This window comes from Babylonia areolata, chromosome 23, assembly GCF_041734735.1.
Source record: "Babylonia areolata isolate BAREFJ2019XMU chromosome 23, ASM4173473v1, whole genome shotgun sequence".
Classification (NCBI taxonomy): domain Eukaryota; kingdom Metazoa; phylum Mollusca; class Gastropoda; order Neogastropoda; family Buccinidae; genus Babylonia; species Babylonia areolata.
The window spans coordinates 29,984,853-29,994,852 of record NC_134898.1 but is presented as its reverse complement, the minus strand read 5'-3'; the positions used below and the strand labels follow the sequence as shown (position 1 = coordinate 29,994,852).

At 44.1% G+C, this 10,000-nt stretch overlaps 1 protein-coding gene and 1 non-coding gene across 2 annotated transcripts in view; both read left to right on the top strand.

Moving 5' to 3' along the window:
• LOC143297636 (uncharacterized) overlaps positions 1-10,000 on the top strand; it is a 40,756-nt gene that overhangs the window by 13,583 nt on the left and 17,173 nt on the right. The gene's annotated exons all lie outside the window — the stretch shown is intronic.
• Trnag-gcc (transfer RNA glycine (anticodon GCC)) lies at positions 9,857-9,927 on the top strand. The gene has a single exon. It is a non-coding gene; the product is annotated as a tRNA-Gly (tRNA).

The following is a 10,000-nucleotide window of genomic DNA, read 5'->3' as shown; positions in this document are numbered from 1 at the left end:
GATCTGTGTTCTAGGGTGAGTTTGCATGACACACAAATCTTTCCCTCCTCCTCCTCCTCCTCCCCCCCTCCTCCTCGTCCGTCCCACCGCCGGACCGACGACCCTCTCCACCTCCCTCTCCTCCCAGTCCCAGGTGTTCTCTCATTACATGTTCACACACCCACCCACCCCTCTCCCCACCCACCCACCTCCAACTCCTCCCCTACCCCCACCCACCCATCACCAACCAGTCAATCTGGAACGAAACGGAGGGAAGAATGGCAGAAAGGTGCCAGCTTTTAATCCGGGGCTATTATGACTGCCCCCCCTCCCCCCCCAACGTTTAGTTCCCATGTCCACCTTTACCTATATATCTATATACTATACCTTGCCCGATTGTTTAGGCGGTGGGGTGAATGCGTGCCGTGTGTGTGGGGGGGTAGGGGGTAGGGAATAGGGGGTAGGGGTGCGGTTTGTGGTGGTGACATCTCCGTAATTTAAAGGGGTCACCGATTAAATTTTGTGGAAGAAGAGGGGATTTAAAATTTTTTTTATTTTTTATTTCTATTAAAGTAAGAACCCTACACGTACCCGCATTTGTCACCTTTTTAGTGTGTGTGTTTGTGTGTGTCGGGGTGGGAGTGGGTGTGAGGGTGGGGGCGTGGGGATTATACGGGCGGAAGATATTGCCCCCCGGGAAACAGGAGTCTAGAATTTTTTTCTTCTTTTGCGACCGAGTGAATGAGTGAGTGAATGAATGAATGAACGAATAGATAAATGAATGAATGAATGAATGGGTTGATCGTGTGGTTCGTTTGTATATGTATGTTTTTGTTGTGTGCATAGTTATTAGTCGCGCGGGACTTGTTGTGTGCATAGTTATTAGTCGCGCGGGACTTATTCCATATATAAGTCTGTGACCATTAGCCCGGGCCCTGAAACTGACCTTGCATGCGTTCGGTTGGGCTGAAAACAACATGGTTTGAACATTAGACAGGCGATGGGGACAGGCTGGTTTCGGGCAAAATGAGGTGTGGTAGACTGTGCGGGGGGCAAAACGTGGGTTGTGAGATTGGTGTGTGTGTGTGTGTGTGTGTGTGTGTGTGTGTGTGTGTGTGTGAGGAGTGGAGTTGGCTGGTTTCGAGGGCCAGGGGGTAATATTTCGTCGTATTCCGCCGCCACAAAACTGAGTTTCAGCCCTTGGTGTGTGTGTGTGTGTGTGTGTGTGTGTGTGTGTGTGCGTGCGCGCGTGTGTGTGTGTGTGTGTGTGTGTGTGTGTGTGTGTGTGCGCCGGCGTGCGGTATGCGTGCTCGCGCGTGTCAACGTGTGTGTGTGTGTGTGATGTGATGTACTCTGACAAGATGTCATGGATGCGGGTTTAGACAGACAGACAGACAGACACGTGTGGGTCAGTCCATCAGTGTCCGATTCTCTGAACTTCAGTCGACACATGATAGGGAATGCATCGTCAGTGCCTTGTTGTAAAACTGCCATCAGACACTTCAGTGTCCTGAAAGGCTGAAGGGCGCGATCAGACTGGCTGGGGCCCCTGTCAGTGGCGTTGCGTAATGCACCCGCACAGGAAGGTGGCCAGTGTCCATGCGTTCAAGTCCCCCACCACACACGGAACTGAGACAGAGGCCGGGCTCTGGGTATGGATTCTTTTTTTTTTTTTTTTTAAACATTTTTATTCAATTTTTACATTATCAAACACACACAAACGTACACTAGTAACTATACACAGACACAGACACACACAGACACAGACACACACACACACACACACACACACACACACACACACACAGAAACAAAAAGAACTACTACTACTACTACTAATAATAATAACACAACCACAAGAACATGCTGGCAAAGATCAATGAATCAAGATCAAATATAAGGTCGCCGGGTGCAGTCAAAGGAATCTGATAAACTGTAGGTTGTCAACCTCACGATATTTAACACATATATGGCCATACTTTAAATTGCATAGTAAGATACAAAATATAGTAATATCAATATAAAAACTGTATAGACATAATATTATACATTCCTTATTTCAATTTGTATTCAAAAACAAGGATTTATATGGAGACCATTTGCTGATAAAGTCATTATAAAGAAAGTTTTCCCTAGCTATATATTCTTCAACTGTATATCTATATTCCAAATTTTTTTTATGAAACCTTGCAGAACAGGTACAGTGCTGTTGATCTTGCGTTGGTACAAATATTGTTTAGCCAGCAACAAAATGAAATAAAAGGTGGGATCAGTGGCTATATTTTCGTCATGTCCAAGTATGACTAATAGTTCAGTTAATTGCAAATTTTGAGCATTTGGGCATCTTTCGTTAATCAAATGGGTATGGATTCTTAGTTAAATCATTTATCAAACAAACAAACAAACAAAAAAACAACAACAAAAAAAACAAACAAAAAAACAAAAAAAAAAAAAAAAAGAAGAAGAAAAAAGAAAGAAAGAAAGAAAGAAAAAAAAAAAAGAATTACGTGTAATACAATCAGCGGATAGGGCTGTAGACATTTATTTCTAGTTAAACCATTTCTGAAACAAAATATGAATTAAGTATAATACAATTGATAAACGAGGTCCGTGGGCATGTACACCATTTCAGTTAAACCAGTCATTAAAGCGAAGTTGAAATTTGGTCCAGTAAATACAGTCATTGAAGAGGGCTAGCTCTGTGGCCCTGGACACGAGGAACATGGGATGGAGCAAGAGGCGGTAATTAGTTTCTGGATCCAAACTTAAAGTTCGCCTTTGTAGTTGTATTTCTTTTTGTCACAACAGATTTCTCTGTGTGAAATTCGGGCTGCTCTCCCCAGGGAGAGAGCGTCGCTACACTACACCGCCACCCCCCTTTTATTTTTTCCTGCTTGCAGTTTTATTTGTTTTTCCTATCGAAGTGGATTTTTCTACAGAATTTTGCCAGGAACAACCTTTTGCTGCCGTGGGTTCTTTTGCGTGCGCTAAGTGCATGCTGCACACGGCCGGGACCTCGGTTTATCATCGTCTCATCCGAATGACTAGTCCTTTGTCCTAATTCTTTGTCCTCAGTCTTCATTCTTTGCACCTCTTGCCCAAGATCAAGAACGATGGTGTCTTCACTGATGATTCTGGGGTGGGTTGTATGAGAGAGCATAGCAGCGGGCTTGGTTTGCTTATCTTCTTCTTCTTCTGCGTTCGTGGGCTGCAACTCCCACGTTTACTCGTATGCACACGAGTGGGCTTTTTTTGTATGACCGTTTTTACCCCGCCATGTAGGTAGCCATACTCCGTTTTCGGGGGTGTGCATACTGGGTATGTTCTTGTTTCCATAACCCACCGAACGCTGACATGGATTACAGGATCTTTAACGTGCGTATTTGATCTTCTGCTTGCATATACACACGAAGGGGGTTCAGGCACTAGCAGGTCTGCACATTATTTTGTTGACCTGGGAGATCGGAAAAATCTCCACCCTTTACCCACCAGGCGCCGTCACCGTGATTCGAACCCAGGACCCTCAGATTGACAGTTCAACGCTTTAACCACTCGGCTATTGCGCCCATTTATCGTTTTTTAAGACTTTTTCCGGCAACTCTACGCACAGTCAGTTGTAATATATACTTAGAAACATCTTAAACAATGGAAGCAAACTTAGCGCTTCAAAGATCGCCTCATGTATTCTGGTGGGCCGGCTTTGATTTTCACTACATACCACGTCCAATGGTAATGATAATAATGATGATAGTTGTGATAACTGATAAATAGATAAACAAAACTGACTACTGCTTCCACTATTACTGCTGCTGCTGCTAATATGAAACTACTACTACTACTACTAACTGATGAATAAATAAACAAAAGTTACTACTGCTACTGCTACAACTACCATTGCTGCTGCTGCTGCTACTAAGAAACTAATAATAATGTGGAGTGATGGCCTAGAGGTAACCCGTCCGCCTAGGAAGCGACAGAAACTGAGCGCGTTGGTTCGAATCACGGCTCAGCCGCCGATATTTTCTCCCCCTCGACTAGACCTTCAGTGGTGGTCTGGACACTAGTCATTTGGATGAGACGATAAACCGAGGTCCCGTGTGCAGCATGCACTTAGCGCACGTAAAAGAACCCACGGCAACAAAACGGGGTTGTTCCTGGCACAATTCTGTAGAAAAATCCACTCGGATAGGAAAAACAAATAAAACTGCACGCAGGAAAAAAAAAAAAAAAAAAAAAAAAAAGGGTGGTGCTGTAGTGTAGCGACGCGCTCTCCCTGGGGAGAGAAACCCGAATTTCACACAGAGAAATCTGTTGTGATAAAAAGCAATACAAATACAAATACAAAAATGATTATAATGACAACAACAAAAACAACAACAAGTATTCATATAGCGCTGAATCTTGACCATAAGTGATGGACTGAGTGCTGGTATTTCGAATGAGACGATGATATACCGCGGTCTCGCCAGTGTCAGTGCAGCACTGCACTTAACGAACGCAAAAGTGACCCACCCACCACACCACCAACCCCCGGACATCTTTTGTTTCTCAGCAAAAAAAGGGTTGTCGTCCATGGCAAAATAATTCTGACTGATGAAAAATCCACTTTAATAGTGAAATAATTAAACTTGCAGAAAGAAAGAAAAGAGAAAAAAAAGAAAAAGAAAAAAAGATCGTGCAGAACAACGGCTACGCGCTCTCGTTGGGGAGAGCAGCCAGAATTTCACACGGAAAAATGCATCGTGAAAAAAAGTAATTCAATGCAATACAATACAATACAATACAATACAATGTACACGTACATTCAACACAAACAACATATCATAATATACACAACACAACACAACATAACACAACACACACACGCACACACACACACCACACACAGACACACACAGACACACACAGACACACAGACACACACACACACACGACACACAGAGTTTTGTAATGTAATTGATGTCATATTATAGGGATCGTTGATTACACTGTTCTAAATGATCTGTTTTCTGCATACTCCCCCATTTTATCCACACACACACATGCACACCCACCCCTATCCTCCTCCAATTCCACACACACACACACACGCTCGCGCACCAAAACACGACACCACACACACCCACACACAAACACCAAAACACGACACACACACACACACACACACACACCAAAACACGACACGACACACACACACACACACACACACACACACCAAAACACGACACGACACGACACACACACACACACACACACACACACACACACACACACCAAAACACGACACACACACACACACACACACACACACACACACACCAAAACACGACACGACACACACACACACACACACACACACACACACACACACCAAAACACGACACGACGCACACACACACACACACACACACACACACACACACACCACAGCACACCACACACACACATACACACGCACACACACACACACACCACAGCACACACCACACACACACACACACACACACACACACACACACACACACACACACTCACACACACATACAGCACAACACATCTCTCGCCTATCTAGTTACTGACATCTGGACATTAACGACTGGCACATGTAAAAGCACCGATATAATATACCTGTGTCCCCCCCTCCCTACCTCCCCCAATCCCCAAGCTCCCGGCCTCCTCCCCTCCCTCCTCCTCCTCTCTCTCCCCACACACACACCTACCCCGGGTCCCCGTGAAAGAAAGGGATTATCGGGTCAGGGGATTAGTGGACAGGGGAGATGGACCCAAGTGACAGTGATGACTTAGGAGGAGGATCACTGCATGAGATCAACGCTGGGTCAGTTTTCATGTGGCTTTTTTGGGGGGAGGGGGGGGGGGGGGGGAGAGGGGCGGGGGGCGAGGGGGGTTGGGGGGGGGGGGGGGGTGAGCGCTGGTCGGGCGCCGGGGACATTTTGTGCGTTTATTTGGGGGGGAGTGTGTGTGTGTGTGTGTGTGTATTTCCCGTGTTTTTGTTATAGTATGATCATACATCTTTTTTTAAAATTATTTTTTACCATGTCACGGTTGTGGTGTCCTTTGTGTGTGTGTGCGTGTGCGTGTGCGTGTGTGTGTGTGTGTGTGTGTGTGTGTGTGTGTGTGTGTGTAAACGCTTGCCATTTTTACCCGGGCCACCCCACCCATCTCTCCCCAGTTCGGATCATTTGAAATCAGGTTCAATTAAAAAAAAACAACAACAACTGAGAACGAAACACTAAATTAAAGTAAACTTTTTTTTTTCATCTCGTGTATTTGGTATGTAGTGTCGAAATTTCGTATCTTACTGTACACATCAGCCCGTAATGATAGCCTAAATTTCTCTCTAACCTTTTCTGTCTCTGGACCTTGCATTTAGAATGAACTTCCTCTTTCGCTTCGTCAGTCAGGTCTCCGCACTCAGCTCTTTCAAGTCTGGCCTTAAAAGCCACCTCTTCACAAGATAGCCTCCCTCCCCTGCCTCTTCCTTGTCTTCAGTTTCTTCAGTTTTAGAGTTATGCATGCGTGTAAATGACTGGCGTGAAAGCGCTTAGATTTGTCTCTGCATAAGATTCAGCGCTATATAAATACTACCATTACTATTATTATCAACTAAATTCACTGTGATTGTGATTGTGCGACGTTCTTCCTTCGCTCTGTCACTCTCAGGGTCTCACCCATCCGCCCTTCCCTGCCATGGATTATGTGTGCGAGAGATTTTTATTTATTTATTTATTTATTTTATTTTTTATTTGCGACAACTTCCGCAGTTTCCCCCCCTCAAGATGGAATGATCAGTGTTCACAACTGAACTGACACTGATGACTACGTGGACGTTCACTGACTCAACAATTTACACATAGGAGTGGAAGGGATGAAATGAGGATAATTATAGCCGATTTTTCTAGCAGGTATGCAGGCAGGCAGGCAGACACACACACACACATACACACACACACACACACACACACACACACACACACACACACACACACACACACGACGAACTTATCAAAAAGGATTGAAGGATATGAACACACACACACACACACACACACACACACACACACGTGACACACACACACGCGCGCGCGCGCACACACACACACACGCACGCACGCGCAAACACACACAAGCATAGCCGATTTTTCTTGCAGGCAGGCAGGCAGTCAGGCAGGCAGGCAGGCAGGGACACACACACACACACACACACACACACACACACACACACGCACGCACGCGCACACGCACGCACACACACACACGCGCGCACTCGCAAACACACACTGACAAGCACGCACTGCCACAAACACAGGCACACATACAGACACAGACACTGAGACAGACACAGATATACAGCCACAGACACACTGGCAGACACAGACACACACACAGCAACACAGACACACACACAGACAGACAGACAGACACGGCACTGACACACACTCGGCACACATACGCGCGCGCGCGCACGCGACGAGCTTATCAAAAAAGGATGAAAGGATATGAACATTTTTATCTCAAAAGTGAAATAAGAAGCATCGGTGGTCTAGTGGTAGAATACTCGCCTGCCACGCGGGTGACCCAGGTTCGATTCCCGGTCGATGCACTGTTTGTTTTGTACCTTAAATGTATGCTATCATCGACACAGACACACAAAGGTCAGTTTGCAAAACACACCATATATTTTTCTCCTTGAAAAAAAAAAATGTATATGTCAGCATCGAGGCCTTAGGGAATGGTCTGAAGCTGACATTGGACAAACTATTTGTTGTTTTTCTTCATTTTATTTTATTTTATTTTATTCTTATTCTTTTTTTATTTTATTTTTTTTTACTTTTTGATATTTTTTACTTTATTTATTTTATTTTATTTTATTATTATTATCATCATTTTTTTTTTTAATTGATTTTTTCCCCCTCAAGGCCTGACTAAGCGCGTCAAGTTGGGTTACGCTGCTGGTCAGGCATCTGCTTGGCAGATGTTGTGTAGCGTATATGGATTTGACCGAACGCAGTGACGCCTCCTTGAGCTACTGATACTGATACTGTTTTTCTTTTAGTTTTTCACCTCAGTTGCCTCAGTGCATGTCATGGTACCCCCCCCCCTTTTTTTTGTTTGTTTGTCAGTGTACAATTTGTGTTTTGGAATTGAACGAGATGTTAAAAAACTAAGACAGATACTATCGACACAGACAAAGCCACTTGCCTATGATATAGTACTGTACACATAAATTTACTGTGATTGTGATTGTGATTGTGTGTGTGTGTGTGTGTGTGTGTGTGTGTGTGTGTGTGTGTGTGTGTGTGTGTGTGTGTGTGTGTGTGTGTTGTGCAATATAATATATATTTCGTTTATAAAGAGGATGAAATAAGTTTTAAAAAACCAAAACAAAAGAAAACAAACAAAAAAACACCAACAAAAAACACCAACAAAAACAACAACAACAAAAAACAAAAACAAAACAAAAAAAACGAGTCTGAAATGCGGGAAAAAAAAGAGCCTGAGAAGTAAATAGTAATGATATTGACCATAAATCGAGAGTGGGGTGTGTCAGTGATGTATACAATAACTTATTATTCAATCAGTTAAACAAGTTGGCTTCCACAGTGCACAAACTGAACGCGGCATACACGCACGCACGCGCCGGCGTGAAGGCCGCCTTTAACTCGGAGTGGGAGTTAGAGACATCATGGGAGAGACTGAGTTGAGGGAGACTGAAGACATAAATATACACAAAATTTAGATCAATAAAACAAAGCAAACAAACAAACAAACAACAACAACAACAAACGACAAACAAACACATAATTATTCGTATCCATCAGTTTCAGTGGCAGTGTGATTTTTTATTTACTTTTTTTTTTTTTTTTTTTTTAACTGAGGCCTAAGTGAACACAATCCACTCAGATATTGAGAACAAGCTGAGGAAACTGTAATCTTAGTCAGTAACAATTGACTGGTATGCATTAATCATTACGATCAGCATCAGTAGAACTGATGACACCTTGTTAATATCTTAATACTGATTTGACGATCAACGTAGCGGAGACTTAAAAAACCAAACCGTATGTTTGCCAGGAAAACTTAGTTTCTGAATGATCATGCCACTATATATGCGGATCTAACATATTCCCATCATATCAACTGCATGTATTCAAACATATAACTTGATGCACATAGTATTACACTGATAATATGTATTATGTATTTCAATGCCAAATTGAAATAGCATTATCGTTGAACCGGCAATATTGCTGTGCATTCCGATTTTTAAGCCAGTTTCAGTGTCTGAGTGACCTATTCATGACAGTGCGGTGAATTGTCATGGGGACAGCAGACAGACAGACAGACATACACACTCGCACGCCGAACGCACGCAAACGCGGTACACACCGGCGCACACACGCATGCACGCAAACACACCGCACGCACACACAGGACAACATACCTTGCATACTACACACACGACTGGCACGCGTGCGCACTCACTCACTGACGCACTCACATCACACGTACCTACGCACGCCGGCACGCGGCACTCCGTGCACACACACACACACACACACACAGTGACACAGACACACGCACACGCACGCACGCACTGATTAAATCACGCCAGCGTTATGAACACATAGTACATGGTCGCAGCACATGTGCAACTGGGACGCAGGCCACACACTGGCACACAAACACATGCACGCACGCATACAGACATGTACTCAGACATATAACTAGACATGCACGCACATACTCGCACACCGACACTGACGCACACACACACACACACACACACACACACACACACACACAAAGCAACACAAGTTTCATTCACATCCGTATGCTTTGACACATGTTAACGGAAGCATCGGTGGTCTAGTGGTAGAATACTCGCCTGCCACGCGGGTGACCCGGGTTCGATTCCCGGTCGATGCAACTTTTTTTTTTTTTTTTTTTTTTTTTTTTGCATGCGTTCAGTCCATCTTACAGACATGTTCAGTTTATAGAT